Genomic DNA, 17464 nt, shown 5'->3' on the forward strand with positions numbered 1-17464 from the left:
ATTTGTGAAATTGTCTTGTGTCACTTTTCCAAAACCTGTGACAGTTACATTTTTAGAGAAATCACAAAATCTTGATAGTTCAATAAAGTAGCTTTGAATTGTTCAGTCACTCAGTTGTGTCTGACTCTTTGTGACCCTATGGACTGCAGTCTGCCAAGCTTCCCTGTCCATCACTGTCTCCCAGAGTTTTCTCAAACTCATGTCCATTGAGTCAGCTTTGAATACTCTAATGTAAAAATAACTCTCATTATATCAAATTTAAGAAGCTATAGGAAATCATTTCATGTAACCCGATTAACATCATTATGAAAACATATTTCAAGTATATGTGATTTCAGAGATTTTTTTGAGATTTTAATATAGTACCACAGAAGCATTATCTAAAACATCCTGTATCTGTAGAAATTCTCATTTCTCAAAAATGATTCCTTTTGTATTTTAGGATGTTTTATTTATTGATATTATCCTTTGCTAAGAGACTTTAAATTTGCTGTAATGATTTTTGGTACCAGGGCCATTAGGGTCTCCATTTCTTAGCCTCGTTAAATGAGATGTCTCATAATGTTTTTTGCATGTACGTGTTTGTAGAACTTGTAGCAGGAGTTCACATCTTCATTTTTCTTCTGTGTCAAGGCTTTTATGTAACAGAGACCTCAGATTTTTTTGTCCTGTTGTTGAATTTATTTTCTCTATTATTATGTTCCTTTAAAACGCAATAACAAAAGCACAGTATGTTTTAACACATAAGATACATACAAAACATTATCATTTACAACTTACAGCTGTAATGATAAATTTGATATTTTTTTCCATTTTTTTCAACTTAAAAAATATTTCAACTATACTTAGAAATACTAAAAAAGTAGTGTGTCTTATGTTTCCTCATGATTATATTCAGAGTTTGCATTTTGGTAGAACAGTAAAATGTGTTCTCCTATGACTTTTTTTGGAAAAAAAAATAGAAGTCTTGTTACATAAAATTCTCCATTTTAACCATTTAAAGTGTACAATTCAGTGGTTTTTGTTTATTGATAACCTTATGCTGCCATCACCAATCTCAGAATAGTTCCTTCTCCCTGAAAAGAACTCCTGTTCTTTCCTCTACCCTTTCCCTGCATCCCTTGGAAACCACTAATCTACTTTCTGTCTCTATAGTTTTACCTATTCTCAGTATTTCATGTCAATGAAATGTACAGTATGTGACCTTTTGCATCTGGCTTCTTTCACTTAGCATAATTTTTTCAGGGTTCGTCTACGCTGTAGTGTTTCTGCACTTGATTCTTTGTAATGGCTGGATAATATTCCATTGTACGAATATACCACATATTGTTAATGCACTCATCAGTTGATGGACAGTTGTTGGGTTTCTTTTACTTTGGGCTATTGTGAGTGAGGCTGCTGTGAACCTTCTGTAGAGTTTAACTTTATATTTTGGTTAAAGTAATGCTTAAAGTGTTTTCAGGTTTCTCCTCTGTAAAGATACAATTTTTCTTTTTTAAATAATAAACAACCCTTTGGGGGATACTTTTAGCTTATGTAAATACAGTTTCTCATTAAATTTTTTCAAAAAATTATTTTTAACTGAAAGATAATTGCTTTACAATATTGTATTGATTTCTGCCATACATCAACATGAATCAGCCATAGGTAGATATATGTCCCCACTCTCTTGCACCTCCCTCCCACTTCCCACTCCATTGTACTCCTCTAGGTAGCCCCTGTTTGAGTTCCCTGAGTCATACAGCAAATTTCCATTGGCTATCTATTTTACGTGTGGTAGTTGCATGTTTCCATGCGACTCTCTCCATTCATCCCACTTTCTCTCTCCCTCATCTCCCCCGGTCATATCCATAAGTCTCTTCTCCCTGTCTGCATCTCCAGTGCTGCCCTGCAGATAGGTTCATCAGCAGCACTTTCTAGATTCCATATACTTTACACTAGTTTTAGCATCCATTAATAATTCTTGTGAGAAACAGTTATTACTATGATGATTACCATATGGTGGTATGCTAATGTTTTTCTGTATAAATATCTCAAGTTGTATGTTCACTTATATCAGTATGAAAGGATAGATTTTTATTTTATTCAATGTTTTATAATCTATTACTATTCTTTCTTTTGGTGCCCAGAGTGTTCCAGATTTGGCCTCTGTGAACTATTTCAGTAAGTGTTCTGTATTCTTTAGACACGTCCCCAATCACTCTTGTGCCTTTCTATACTTTTTGGCACAGGCCTAAAATAAATAAATTTTTTTTACATCTTATAGTTTCCCTGCCCAAGTAAGTCATTTATTTCTTCAAGGAATCTTGATTGCATCTAGTATATGGTTGGTTGGTGGTGGTTTAGTCGCTAAGTCATGTCTGACTCTTAAGACCCTGTGGACTGTAGCCTGCCAACCTCCTCTGTCCATAGGGATTCTATAGGCAAGAATACTGGAGTGGGTTGCCAGTTCCTTCTCCAGGGGCTTCCCGACCCAGGAATCAAACCCAGGTCTCCTACATTGCAGGCAGACTCTTTACCCACTGAGCTATGAGGGAAACTAGTATATAATTGTATTTTATATACTAGGTATATACTAGGGGTATATATATATACCCCTAGTATATATATATACTAGGGGACTAGGTATGTTTATTACTTTTTTGATGTGTTTATCAGTTCAGTTCAGTTGCTCAGTTGTGTCCAACTCCTTGTGACCCCATGAACCGCAGCACGCCAGGCCTCCCTGTCCATCACCAACTCCCGGAGTTTACACAAACTCCTGTCCATTGAGTCAGTGATGCCTTCTAACCTTCTCCTCTGTCGTCCCCTTCTCCTCCTGCCTTCAGTCTTTCCCAGCATCAGGGTCTTTTCAAATGAGTGAGCTTTTCGCATCAGGTGGCCAAAATATTGGAGTTTCAGCTTCAACATCAGTCCTTCCAATGAACACCTAGGACTGATTTCCTTTAGGATGGACTGCTTGGATCTCCTTGCAGTCCAATGGACTCTCAGGAGTCTTCTCCAACACCACAGTTGAAAAGCATCAATTCTTCGGTGCTCAGCTTTCTTCACAGTCCAACTCTCACATCCATACATGACCACTGGAAAAACCATAGCCTTGACTAGAAGGACCTTTGTTGGCAAGTATGTCTCTGCTTTTTAATATGCTGTCTAGGTTGGTCATAACTTTTCTTCCAAGGAGTAAGCGGCTTTTTAATTTCATGGCTGCAATCACCATCTGTGGTGATTTTGGAGCCCCCCAAAATAAAGTCAGCCACTGTTTCCACTGTTTCCCCATCTATCTCCCATGAAGTGATGGGACCAGATGCCATGATCTTCGTTTTCTGAATGCTGAGCTTTAAGCTAACTTTTTCACTCTCCACTTTCACTTTCATCAAGAGGCTCTTTAGTTCTTCACTTTCTGCCCTAAGGGTGGTGTCATCTGCATATCTGAGGTTATTTATATTTCTCCCGGCCATCTTGATTCCAGCTTGTGCTTCCTCCAGCCCAGCGTTTCTCATGATGTACTCTGCATAGAAGTTAAATAAGCAGGGTGACAATATACAGCCATGATGTACTCCTTTTCCTATTTGGAACCAGTCTGTTGTTCCATGTCCAGTTCTAACTGTTGCTTCCTGACCTGCATACATGTTTCTCAAAAGGCGGGTCAGGTGTTCTGGTATTCCCATCTCTTGAAGAATTTTCCACAGTTGATTGTGATCCACACAGTCAAAGGCTTTGGCATAGTCAATAAAGCACAAGTAGATGTTTTTCTGGAACTCTCTTGCTTTTTCCATGATCCAGTGGATGTTGGCAATTTGATCTCTGGTTCCTCTGCTTTTCTAAAACCAGCTTGAGCAGCTGGAAGTTCATGGTTCACATATTGCTGAAGCCTGGCTTGGAGAATTTTGAGCATGACTTTACTAGCGTGTGAGATGAGTGCAATTGTGCGGTAGTTTGAGCATTCTTTGGCATTGCCTTTTTTTGAGATTGGAATGAAAACTGACCTTTTCCAGTCCTGTGGCCACTGCTGAGTTTTCCAAATTTGCTGGCATATTGAGTGGAGCACTTTCACAGGATCATCTTTTAGGATTTGAAATAGCACAAATGGAATTCCATCACCTCTACTAGCTTTGTTCCTAGTGATACTTGCTAAGGCCCATTTGACTTCACATTCCAGGATATCTGGCTCTAGGTGAGTGATCACACCATCATGATTAACTGGGTTGTGAAGATCTTTTTTATACAGTTCTTCTGTGTATTCTTGCCACCTCTTCTTAATATCTTCTGCTTCTGTTAGGTCCATACCATTTCTGTCCTTCATTGAGCCCATCTTTGCATGAAATGTTCCCTTGGTATCTCTGATTTTCTTGAAGAGATCTCTAGTATTGTTTATAGATCCTGTCAGAAGATAGAGCCAGGAGATTTACAAACATACATCTGTATCTATTTATAGAAGTTGGTGTATATCTTTATTACTGTATATCTGTCTAAGCTGCATAATAATGTAATACAACATTATAGGATTTATTTTAGACTTCCTGTCCTTCATATTGGTAAATCCCAAATCCCTTTTGAAAGTGAGAAATCCAGATCCCATTTTATAATTCATGTATTTTTAAATAATTATCTGCTTATTAGATACTGGAGGTTGGTTTATATATTGTAGTAAAGGTATCACATCTGGAAAAACAGCTGCAATTTTTATCACCATCACTTAATTTTCTTGTTGTCTTTTGATTAATAGGCTTTATTTTTTAGAACAGTTTTAGGTTTAAAGAACAATGAGCAAAAGGTAGGGAGCAAGCAAGCATGCCCAAATACCTGCATATGTTCTCCATCCCCAGTCTATTATTAACATTTTGCATTAGTGGGGTACATTCATTACAATTGATGTCAATATTGATCCATTGTTACTAACTAAAGTCCATAGTTTACATCAGGATTTACTTTCATGTTGTAGGTCCAGAGGGTTCACACCATGTATAATGACATGTTCCACTGCTACTGTATCATACAGAATAGTTTCAGTTGCCCTTGAAATCCTGTGCTCGCCTCCTGCTCTCCCTGCCCTACCCCGGCAACTGTTGATATTTTTGCTGTCTCCATTGCTTTGCCTTTTCCAGAATGTTATGTAGTTGGAATCATACAGTATATATCCTTTTTTAGATTGGCTTCTTTCTCTTGGCAATATGCTTTTATGGTCCTTGAAGTCTCTTCATGGCTTAATAGCCTATTTTATCACTGAATAATATTGTGTTGTATGGATGTGGTACAGTTGTTTATCCATTCACCCACTGAAGGACATCTTGGTTATTTCCAAGTTTTGACAATTATTAATAAAGCTGCTATAAACGTTTTTTGCATCAACATAAATTTTCAACCAATGATCACAGTTATTGGATTGTGTGGTAAGTGTGTTTAGTTTTTTATGATTATGTTTAGTGCTGTAAGAGTGATTGTATAATTTTTCATTCCTACCAGCAATTAATGTTGCTCTGCATCCTTGCTAGCATTTGGTGTTAATGTGTTGAATTTTAGCCATTCTAATAGGTAGTGGTGAGTCATTATTTTAATTTGTAGTTCCCTAATGCCATGTTATAAGAGAAGGCAATGGCACCCCACTCCAGTACTCTTGCCTGGAAAATCCCATGGACGGAGGAGTCTGGTAGGCTGCAGTCCATGGGGTCGCTAAGAGTCGGACACGACTGAGCGACTTCACTTTCACTTTTCACCTTCATGCACTGGAGAAGGAAATGGCAACCCACTCCAGTGTTCTTGCCTGGAGAATCCCAGGGATGGGAGAGCCTGGTGGGCTGCTGTCTCTGGGGTCGCACAGAGTCGGACACGACTGAAGCGACTTAGCAGCAGCAATGCCATGTGATGATGCTATGAAAGTGCTGCACCCAATATGCCAGCAAATTTGGAAAACTCAGCAGTGGCCACAGGACTGGAAAAGGTCAGTTTTCATTCCAATCCCAAAGAAAGACAATGCCAATGAATGCTCATACTACCACACAGTTGCACTTGTCTCAGACGCTAGTAAAGTGATGCTTAAAATTCTCCAAGCCAGGCTTCAGCAATACGTGAACTGTGAACTTCCAGATGTTCAGGCTGGTTTTAGGAAAGGCAGAGGAACCAGAGATCAAATTTCCAACATCTGCTGGATCATGGAAAAAGCAAGAGAGTTCCAGAAAAACATCTATTTCTGCTTTATTGACTATGCCAAAGCCTTTAACTGTGTCGATCACAATAAACTGTGGAAAATTCTGAAAGAGATGGGAATACCAGACCACCTGACCTGCCTCTTGAGAAACATGTATGCAGATCAGGAAGCAACAGTTAGAACTGGACATGGAACAACAGACTGGTTCCAAATAGGAAAAGGAGTACATCAGGGCTGTATATTGTCACCTTGCTTATTTACCTTATATGAAGAGTACATCATGAGAAATGCTGGGCTAGAAGAAGCACAAGCTGGAATCAAGATTGCTGGGAGAAATATAAATAACCTCAGATATGCAGATGACAGCACCCTTATGGCAGAAAGTGAAGAGGAACTAAAGAGCCTCTTAATGAAAGTGAAAAAGGAGAGTGAAAAAGTTGGGTTAAAGCTCAGCATTCAGAAAACTAAGATCATGGCATCTGGTTCCATCACTTTAGGGCAAATAGATGGGGAAACAGTGAAAACAGTGGCTGACTTAACTTTTCTGGGCTCCAAAATCACCGCAGATGATGATTGCAGCTATGAAATTAGAAGACGCTTACTCCTTGGAAGGAAAGTTATGACCAACCTAGATAGCATATTCAAAAGCAGAGATATTACTTTGCCAACAAAGGTCTATCTAGTCAAGGCTATGGTTTTTCTGGTGGTCATGTATGGATGTAGAGTTGGACTGTGAAGAAAGCTGAGCACTGAAGAATTGATGCTTTTGAGCTGTGGTGTTGGAGAAGACTCTTGAGAGTCCCTTGGACTGCAAGGAGATCCAACCAGTCCATCCTAAAGGAGACCAGTCCTGGGTGTTCATAGGAAGGACTGATGCTGAGGCTGAAACTCCAGTACTTTGGCCACCTCATGCAAAGAGTTGACTCATTTGAAAAGACCCTGATGTTTGGAGGGATTGGGGACAGGAGGAGAAGGGGATGACAGAGGATGAGATGGTTGGATGGCATCACCGATTCAATGCACATGAGTTTGGGTAAACTCCAGGAGTTGGTGATGGACAGGGAGGCCTGGCATGCTGAGATTCATGGGGTTGCAAAGAGTCAGACACGACTGCACAACGGAACTGAACTGAACTGAATGCCCTATCATGTTGAAGATATATTCATATACTTATTTTTCCATCTTTATGTCTTCTTTGAAAGGCTGTATTTTCAGATCTTTTGCCAATTTTTAATTGAGTTATTTTCTAATTGTCGAGTTTTAAGAGTTCTTTGTATATTTTGGATTCAAGTACTTTTATCAGATATTTGTTGCGAATAATTTCTCCAAGTCTGTGGCTTACTGTTTCATTCTCTGAATGATGTCTTTCACAGAACTTAAGTTTTTAGTTTTAATAAGTTGGACTTAGCATTTTTCTTTTATAAATTGTCCATTTGTTGCTGTATCTAAAGAGTCATGAATCTCATGGCCACCCTGTGGTTGTCCTGTGTTATCTTCATGGAGTTTTATAGTTTTGTATTTTACATTTAGTCTTATGATTCATCCTGTGTTAATTTTTGTAAAAGGTATAAGATCTGTCAATTTTCTTTTCTTTTTTTTGCATTTGGATGTCCTGTTGTTTCAGCACCATTTTTTGAAATGACTGTCTCTCTCTGTTGAGTTGTTTTTGTTAGAAGCCAGTTGACTATATGTGGGTCTGTTTCTGGGCTCACTGTTCTGTTCCATTGATCCGTGTGTGTGTCCTTCCCCTAGTACCATGCTGTTTTGGTTGTTGTATCTCTATGGTAAGTTTTGAAGTCAAGTAATGTCAGTTTTCTGAGTTTGTTCTTCTCCCACAATATTGTGTTGACCATTCCTCCTAGAATTTTGACTGGGATTGCAGTGAATATATAGACGAGACTGGGAGCAGCGATGTCTTGATAATAGTAAATCTTCCTGTCCATATATATGGACTATCCCTTTATTTACTTCCTTGATTTCTTTGATCAGAGTTTTGTAATTTTCCTAATATAGATCTTATCCACATTTTATTAGATTTATACCTGTTTCAGTTCGTGTGGGTGCTATGTAAATGGTGTGTGTCTTTATTTCAAGTATCTATTGTTTATTGTTGATATGTAAGAAAGCGATTGACGTTCATATATTAACCTTGTATCCTGAAACTATAATCACTTATTAGTTCCAGGAGTTTTAAAATTGCTATTGCTGTTGATTGTTCGTTTTTTTGTACATAGATGATTGTGTTATGTGTGAAAAGACAGTTTTACTTATTCCTTCCCATTTTGTATATCTTTTATCCACCACCCCCCTTTTTTGGCTTATTGCAGTAATTAGAGCTTCCAGTAAAATGTTGAATAGGAGTGGTACAGAATATATCTTGTCTTTTTCTTTTTCTTAGAAGGAAAGCATATGTTTTCTTGCCATTAAGCATAAATTTTGGATAATTTTTTTTTATCAAGGTGAGGAAATGCCCCTCTATTCCTAGAGTTATTATTCTTAGAGTTGTTAGAGTACTTTATATGTTCTAGATATAAATTCTTTATCAGATACATGACCTATATTTTCTTCCATGCTGTATGTTCGTTTTCATGTTATTTTTAGTGTCCTTTGAAGCTCAAGAGTTTTTAATTTTTAAGACTCTTTTATCTGTTATACATTTTGTCACACCTGTGGTGTCATATTAAGCATCCTTTGCCTAATGCAAGGCAAGGAATATTTGTTTCTACAGTTTCTTCTACAAGTTTTATCCCTTGTAGCTCTTAAATTTAGGCATTTTATTCACTTTTTAGTTAATTTTTGTATATATTGTAAGGGAAGGGTTCAGTTTCTTTCTTTTGGATATCCAGTGGTCCTAGCGCCATTTGTTGAAAAAAGTATTCTTTCCTTTCTTTGAATTGGCTATTTTGGGCCCTTGAATTTGCACATGAATCATAGGATTGTTTTTATTGTTCAGTTGCTAAGTGCGATCTCAGGACTGAAGGCTCCTCTACCCTTCACTATCTCCCGGAGTTTGCTCAAATTAGTGTCCATCAAGTCGGTGATGCCATCCAACCATCTCATCCTGTGTCACCCTCTTCTCCTCCTGCCCTCAATCTTTCCTAGCATCAGGGTCTTTTCCAATGAATCTGCTCTTTGTATCATGTGGCCAAAGTATTGGAGCTTCAGCTTCAGCAGTCTTTCCAGTGAATATTCAGGATTGCTTTACTTTAGGATAGACTGGTTTGATTGCCTTGCAGTCCAAGAGTCTCTCAAGAGTCTTTTCCAGCATCACAATTCAAAAGAAAAAGTTCTTTGGTGCATAGCCTTCTTTATGGTCCAGCTTTCACATCTGTATGTGGCTACTGGAAAAACTGTAGCTTTGATTGTTCGGACCTTTGTCGGCAAAGCGATGGTTCTGCTTTTAACTACGCAATGTTTGTCATAGCTTTACTTACAAAGAGTTTGTCAGTTAAAAAACATCCAATTGGGATTTTATAGAGTAAGTTGAATCTGTAGATCAGTTTGGAGAGTATGACCATCTTAACAATATTTTGTTTTCCAATCTAGGTAAAAAGGTATCTTTTCATTTTTTAGGCTGTCTTTAATTTCTCTCCTCAATATTTTCTTGTCTTCCTGGTATAAATTTTATGTGTTTCATTAAATTTATTTCTAAATGCTTTATTGTTGTCGATCCTGTTGAAAATTGTTTTATTATTTTTATCATAATATTTTTCATTTCTTGTAATAGAAGGACAGTTTATTTTTTGCACATTGTTCTTTTAGCCTCCAAACTTGCTAAACTGATTTATTAGCTATAGCAGTTTTTTGTAGGTTTATTTGAATTTCTGTGAAAGATCATGTCATTTACAAGTAGAGTTTTACTTCTTCCTTTCCCATCTAGAAGCATTTTATTTTCTTGCCCATTTTCCTTTCTATAATCTCAAATACAAAGTTGAATAGAAGTGACAAGAGTGAAAATCCTGCTTATTCCTGATCTTAGAGGGAGAACATTTTGTCTTTGACCTTTAAGTATGACGTTGCTGCTGCTGCTAAGTTGCTTCAGTTGTGTCCGACTCTGTGCGACCCCATAGACGGCCTCCTACCAGGCTCCCCTGTCCCTGGGATTCTCCAGGCAAGAACACTGGAGTGGGTTGCCATTTCCTTCTCCAATGCATGAAAGTGAAAAGGGAAAGTGAAGTTGCTCAGTCGTGTCCAACTCTTTGCAATCGCATGGACTGCAGCCTACCAGGCTCCTCCGTCCATGGGATTTTCCAGGCAAGAGTACTGGAGTGGGGTGCCATTGCCTTCTCTGAAGTATGATGTTAGCTATGATGTTAGCTGTGTGTTTTGTTTGTTAGTTTTGTAGATATCCTTTGTATTAGGCTGCTGTAACAAATTACCACAAACTATGTAGCTTAAAACAATGAAAAGATATTCTGTTACAGGTCTGGAGGGCAGGAATGCAAAATCAAAGTGTAACCATGGCCATGCCTCTTCCAGAAGTACAGGGAAAAGACCTTTCTTTGCCTCTTCTAGCTTGGCCTGTCAGTGTTCCCGGAGATGTGCTTGAACCTCTCCAGTTGCTGCCAGAGTTACATTCTGGTTTTTGTTCTTGTTCAGTTGTCCAGTTGTGTCTGACTTTGTGACTCTGTGGACTGCAGCTTGCCAAGCCTCCCTGTCCCTCACCATCTCCCAAATTTGCCCAAGTTCATGTCCATTGCATGGGTGATGCCATCCACCCATCTCATCATTTGATGCCCCCTTCTCCTGCCCTCAATCTTTCCCAACTTCAGGGACTTTTCCAATGAGTCTACTGTTTGCTTCACATGACCAAAATACTGGAGTTTCAACTTCAGCATCAGTCTTTCCAATGAGTATTCAGGGTTGATTTCCCTTGAGACTGACTGGTTTGATCTCCTTGCTGTCCAAGGGACTTTCAAGAGTCTTCTCCAGCACCACAGTTTGAAGGTATCAATTCTTTGGCATTCTGCCTTCTTTATGGTCCAGCTCTCACAACCATACATGACCACTGGGAATACCATAGCCTTGACTATAGGGACCTTTGTGGACAGAGTAATGTTTCTGCTTTTCACCACACTGTCTAGGTTTGTCATAATAGCTTCCTGCCAAGAAGCAATTGTCTTCTGATTTCATGGCTGCAGTCAACATTTGTAGTGATCTTAGATTCCAAGAAGAGGAAATCTGTCACTACTTCTACATTTTCCCCCTCTGTTTGCCATGAAGTAATGGGACCAGATGCCATGATCTTTATTTTTTAAATATTTAGTATTAGGCTGGTTACCTTACCTCCTCCTCTTTGCTGTGTGTCTCTTAAATGGACCCTTGTCATTGGCTTAAGTCCACTGGATAAACTGTGATGAGTTCCTCATCTTTAAATCCTTAATTTAATTGTATCTGAAAAAAATACTTTTCCCGAACAAGGTAACATTCGCAGGTTCTGGAGATTAGGACATGGATGCATCTCTTGGGGTGGGCACCATTCAGCCTTACCAGGTTGAGGAATTTACCTTCTGTCTCTCTCTTGTTGGGTGTTCTTTTTTTATCAGGAAAGGGTGTTGGAATTTTTCTAGGCTTTTGCTGTATCTATTGGATATATATATATACACACACAGAAGTGGGATTGCTTGATCATATGGCAGCTCTTGGTAGTTCAGTTTTTATTTTTATTTTTTTCAGGAATGTCCATACTGTTTTCCAAATTGACTAAACCAGTTTCCATTCCCATCAGTAGTACTTCTATATCTTTTCTTCACATCCTTGCTAACACTTAGCTTTTCAAACTTGTTAATTATTTTAAATTAAAATATAATCGACATATAACATTATATTAATTTTAGGTGTACAGCTTAGTGAATTGATACATGTTTGTGTTGTAAAATGATTACAACAGTAAATTTAGTTAACTTATACATATAGTTATGAATTATTTTTTCTTGTGATGAGAACTTTTAAATTCTTAGCAACTTTCAAATATAAAGCAGTATTGTTAGCTATAATCAGCATGCTGAATATTATATTATCAGGGCTTATTTGTCATATAACTAGAAACTTATGCCTTTTGACCACCTTTACTCATTTCACCCACCTTTTACCACCTGCCTTTTGTGTCCACCAATCTACCCTCCATATCTATAAGTTCATTAAAAGATTTTTTTAGATTCTACATATGAGTGAGACCATAACATATTTCCCTTTCTCTGACTTATTTCCCTTAGTGTAATGCCCTCAAGGTCCATCTGTGTTGTTGCAAATGGCATGATTTCCTTTTTTGTGGCTGAATAATATTTCTCTAGCTTTTTTTAGTCAACAGTTGATGGGTACTCAGGTGGTTTCCACGCCTTAGTTATTATAAATAATGCTGCAATGAGTATGGGGGTGCAGATATCTTTTTGAAATAGTTATTTCACTTGGATAAATAGAGTGGAATTGCTGGATAATTTGGTAGTTCTATTTTTTGAGAAACCTCCCTACTGTTTTCCACAGTGACTGAACCAATTTGTAGTCCCATCAACAGTTCGTAAGTGTTCCCTTTCCCACATCCTCACAGCACTTGTTACTTCCTGTGTTTTCGATAATACCATTCCAACAAGTGTGTGTGTGTGGGCGGTGGTATCTCATTGTGGTTTTCATTTGCATTTCCTTGTTGAGTGATTTTCATGTATCTGCTGACTCTTTGTCTTCTTTGGAAAAATGTCTATACAGATCCTCTGCTCATTTTTAATTTTTTTTTTTTCTATTGAGTTATGTGAGTTTTTATACATTTTAGAGATTGCATTTTCTCAACTCCACAAAGCCAGGCCTGCTATGGAGAACCTGTTATTTATTTTGCCCAGGGCATTGCCTGAAGTGTGCAAGTGCCTAAAGTGTGCAAGGTTATGCACATTTGGCCACTCAGCAGAGTGGAGCCAGTTATACACGTGTGCTCGTGCGTGACGTGTAGAAACTCAAGTGTACTGTCTGCGGGGTGTGTTTGGGGTACTGGCTACATGGGGGAGGGATTTATGCGTATGCTGGCTTGGGTGAATCTAATTCATCCTATGAAGTTTATGGGTGGGCTTCTTGCTGAAGTTCCTGAGGTAGTTAGTAGAAACCTTTGCCCTTCTTGGGTTTTGTACGCTGGTTGCTGAGAGCCCTGTTTTCTCTCCCCTGCTGATCCCATTATTGTTTTGGATGGCATGAAAAAGAAGTGGGCTTCTTGGGCAGTACCCTGCTTGGGTGGACGCTAGTCACCCACTAGGCTCTCTCTTTGCTCATGGGTGGAACAGCAGCTTGGAGAAGTTTCTCTTGACAGTGAGCTCTTGCCTTGGGGCACGTGAAGTGAGAAAGTTAAACTGTTACTAATCGCTTCTGTTCTTGGAATTTTTGTTCTAAGTAGTGCTAGGACTACTCTGCTGGACTGCTGGGCTCTCACAAATGTACTCCTGTCTCCAAGTAGCTGAAAAATCACTGCTTCTGTGGGAGCACCAAGGTGCTGTTGACTGATAAAATAACGCACAACCTAAAGGTTCAGAATTATGTTTTATTTGGTGGACAAATCTAAGGACTTAGGCCCAAGACACAGCATCTCAGATAACTCTGAGAGACTGCTCCAGAAAGGCAAGAGAGAAGCCAGGTTAATAGGAGTTTTTGCAGCAAAGTCCATGTAGCCAGAACATCAGAAGATTACTGTTACTTAAGGAAAACCAGACATCTCAAATTAAGGAACTTAGCACTTTTTCTACATATGAAAAGATACAAAATCTAGGCTCATAGAAATCATTGCTTTGAGATGCACCTCAGCTATCTGGGGCCAGATGCTTCTCATCCTGAATCTGCTCAGGGTGCTCTGTCCAGGGTGGCCTCACTGGCAGGCATTCTGTTTCCATTCTGAGTTTCCTCAGGGCTCACCATCGAGGTTGCAATGTGATTGCTCGATGGCTGCAGCATCCTTTTTTTTTTTTTTTTTTACTGATATGACAGGCAATATGTTTTATTCACAGCAAGAAAATCTTATTACAGCACCTTGATAATGTCTCTCCCCTGTATCTTCTTATTCTGGCTTATTAAAAAATTCAACATTTTCATATGCTATCCCATTGCCTTTTGGCCCTTATTGTTTCTGATGAGAAGTCAGTTATTTATCTTATTGGGGTTCTCTTGTATGCAAAGAACCTTCTTTCTGTTGCCCAAGATTTTATCTTTGGCTTTCAGTATTCCTGTTTTATGTCTGAATGTGGCTTTTCTGTACTTTTTTCCTACTTGCAGTTTGTTGAGCTTCTTTGATATGTATGCTAATGGTTTTCATCAAATTTAGGAAGTTGTCAGTCATCATTTCTCAAACAATTTTTTACCTTTTCCCCCTCTACCTTAGAATTCCCAGTTAATGCATCGTCTTGCTGTTAATGGTGGTGTACATTTCTCATAGACTGTTCATTTTCCTTTCTGTTTTTAGAACTGCAGAATCTCTACTGATTTATCTACTAGTTCACTGATTTTTTTCTTTTATCTGCTGAAATATGCTATTGAGCTTCTCTGCTAAATTTTAAAATTTCAATTTTATACTTTAAAATTCCACATTTTTCTTTTCCTGGTTATTTTTCTTTGTTGATGCTTTATATTTAATAAGATATTGTTATACTTCTTTAAATTTTGTTTTCTTTGCTGCTGCTGCTGTTAAGTCGCTTCAGTTGTGTCCGACTCTGTGCGACCCCAGAGACAGCAGCCCACCAGGCTCCCCTGTCCCTGGGATTCTCCAGGCAAGAATACTGGAGTGGGTTGCCATTTCCTTCTCCAACGCATGACAGTGAAAAGTGAAAGGGAAGTCGCTCAGTCGTGTCCGACTCCTAGCGACCCCATGGACTGCAGCCTACCAGGCTCCTCCGTCCATGGGATTTTCCAGGCAAGAGTACTGGAGTGGGGTGCCATTGCCTTCTCCTTGTTTTCTTTAAGTCTTTTTAATAGCTGCTTTAGAGTCTTCTTTTTTTTGTTTCATCTGGCATCTGGGTTCTCTCAAAGGTGGTTCTGTTGCTTGCTTTTATTCCTGTGTATGGCATGGGACACAGTTTCCTATTTCATTGCATGCCATAATTTTCCCCGAAAGCCAGGCATTTTAGGCAGTACATTGCAGCAACTCTGGATCCTGACTTTTCCTCCCTCCCTGAGGCTGCTGTAATTTCATTTGTTTAGGGACTTGGCTGAATTCTTTTAGTGAAGTCTCTCTCTTTCTCCACATGCGTCCTCTGATGTTCCTCTTCAGATGGTACAGGCTGGGGAGAAACATAGTCACCCTGGGATGATTGGGATTTTAGCAGAGTTCTTCAACTTTTTCCTCTGAGCTCTTTGTTAAGCTATCTGCCTCTGTTTGTATCACCTCACCCCCTGTGAAGTGAAGTCTCTCAGTTGTGTCCAATTCTTTGCGACCCCATGGACTGTAGCCTACCAGGCTCCTTTGTCCATGAGATTTTCCAGGCAATAGTACTGGAGTGGATTGCCATTTCCTCACACCCTAGCCTCCACTAATTGCCAACTGATAGTTCTGTTATTTTCAGCAAAGCTCTGTGGGCATGAATTGCTCCATGGTCTGAATTGCATTTTATACCTTTTACAGGGGTAGTCTGTGAGGCTAGTCGTTGATGTTCTGACCCTAGTAAGGCTCTTATTAGCTGTCTTTCCCCCTGATTCTCTCCGATAAACTTCTGGTATGTCTATTTTTAACTTTTTATTCTCACATAGATACTTGAGAAACAACCTCCATTGTTTCTGAGAGTGCCTTTAAGGCTTGAAGTTTGCTGCCCTGTACCCAATGAAGTCAGGTTCCCTTGGGAGAGCTTTGGGCCTTTCCTTTTCTTAGGCTGCCTCTCCCTGTTGGGGATAACCTCTCTGTGATTGCTTTGGAAATATAGGTGGGGGTTTCTGGCTTGTTCTTTCAGTGACACCACTGTGTTATGTACACTGGATATTGATGGTAGCCTTTGCTCTTCTCAGCCTTCTTCTTTTATCTTGGAACTGTTGCCCTGTAAATTAGGGGTGAAGATTTTTGGGCCCTCGTGTTCTTAACCTGTATGTGAGGCCTGGCTTCTACTCTGTGAGTGGGAGCAAGGTAGAGAATGAGCACTCACACCTCTCGTGCTTTCTCCTTGAATAGAGCTTCTGCCACCAAGAGTTAGGGGGCATGAGAAGTACTGGCAATCTGCTACTCCTGGTTGTATGTATATTATTGGCCTGAACTAGGAACTGAGGGATAAAGGAGTATTCTCTTCTCAACCTTACCAGCCTGGGGTTGAGCAGTCTTGCTGAACAGGTTGTGTTTGTGTCGGGAGGTGGTGGTAACGGGAAGAATGAGAGTTGGTAATGAGTCAGATATCATGAACTGTTGCTGTTCTTACTGAAATGTAGTTGATGTTCCTGAGTAATTCTTTATTTGTTGTTGCTCTTGGCAAAAGGTTTTGAGATCCAAAAAAGACATTAAAAAAAAAATAATTTTTACCAATTATAGTTCTTTCCCTGGGGAGATTGTGTATGGACCTCCTTATGTTGCCATTCTGTAGGTCATTTCCATATTCTTTAAGCATTTGTTGCTGTTCAGTCGCTCAGTCATGTCCAGCTCTTTGCGACCCCATGGACTGCAGCACACCAGGCTTCCCTGTCCTGTACCATTTCCTGGAGTTTGCTCAAACTCATGTTCATTGAGTGGTATTAAATCTATGGTTTCTAAGATACTATATTTGCCTTACTAACTGTACCATACATGTTAACTGTGTTTATATTCTGATTCTTTGTTTGTACTGGGGATTTATTTATAAAGTATTGACTCATATTGTCCTGAACCTTTAATATATATTAGTTCATTCAGGTAAAATATACTTGTGAACATATATTTGTAGTTTTTCTCTCAAAATTGCACTGTAATTAATTAAAAGAACATTTACATTAATTTTATTGTTTCTCAAAAATGCATTGAGATTTTCATTTATACACAATATAGATATACCTCAGAAATAATCTTAAGCAAATGAACATGAATACAAATGAATACCAACTATGTCATTCCATTTTGTAAAGTACAAAGACAGCCATCTAAATGTTTGCTATTAGAATCAGAATAGTGGTAATTTTTTATTTTTTGGTCTTAGTACTCATTGCTTAGTTGTATTCATTTTGTGGAAATTTCATTGGGTTTAAGACTTATGTGCACTTTTATGTATATATTTAATGAGTTAAAAAACATTTTATTGGATCCATATGCGTCATATAGTTTTAACTGCATACTGTTTAGAATAAATTTATTACATTTAACTTTATTTACTTTGGTGTTTAAAACTGATGATAAGTCAGTCCTCT

At 38.7% G+C, this 17464-nt stretch overlaps 1 protein-coding gene across 1 annotated transcript in view; it reads left to right on the top strand.

The window, feature by feature from the left end:
• The window catches only part of ATRNL1 (attractin like 1), an 802696-nt gene that overhangs the window by 120497 nt on the left and 664735 nt on the right, over positions 1 to 17464 (top strand). The gene's annotated exons all lie outside the window — the stretch shown is intronic.

The sequence above is a fragment of the Bubalus kerabau genome, chromosome 22 (assembly GCF_029407905.1).
Source record: "Bubalus kerabau isolate K-KA32 ecotype Philippines breed swamp buffalo chromosome 22, PCC_UOA_SB_1v2, whole genome shotgun sequence".
NCBI lineage: Eukaryota > Metazoa > Chordata > Mammalia > Artiodactyla > Bovidae > Bubalus > Bubalus kerabau.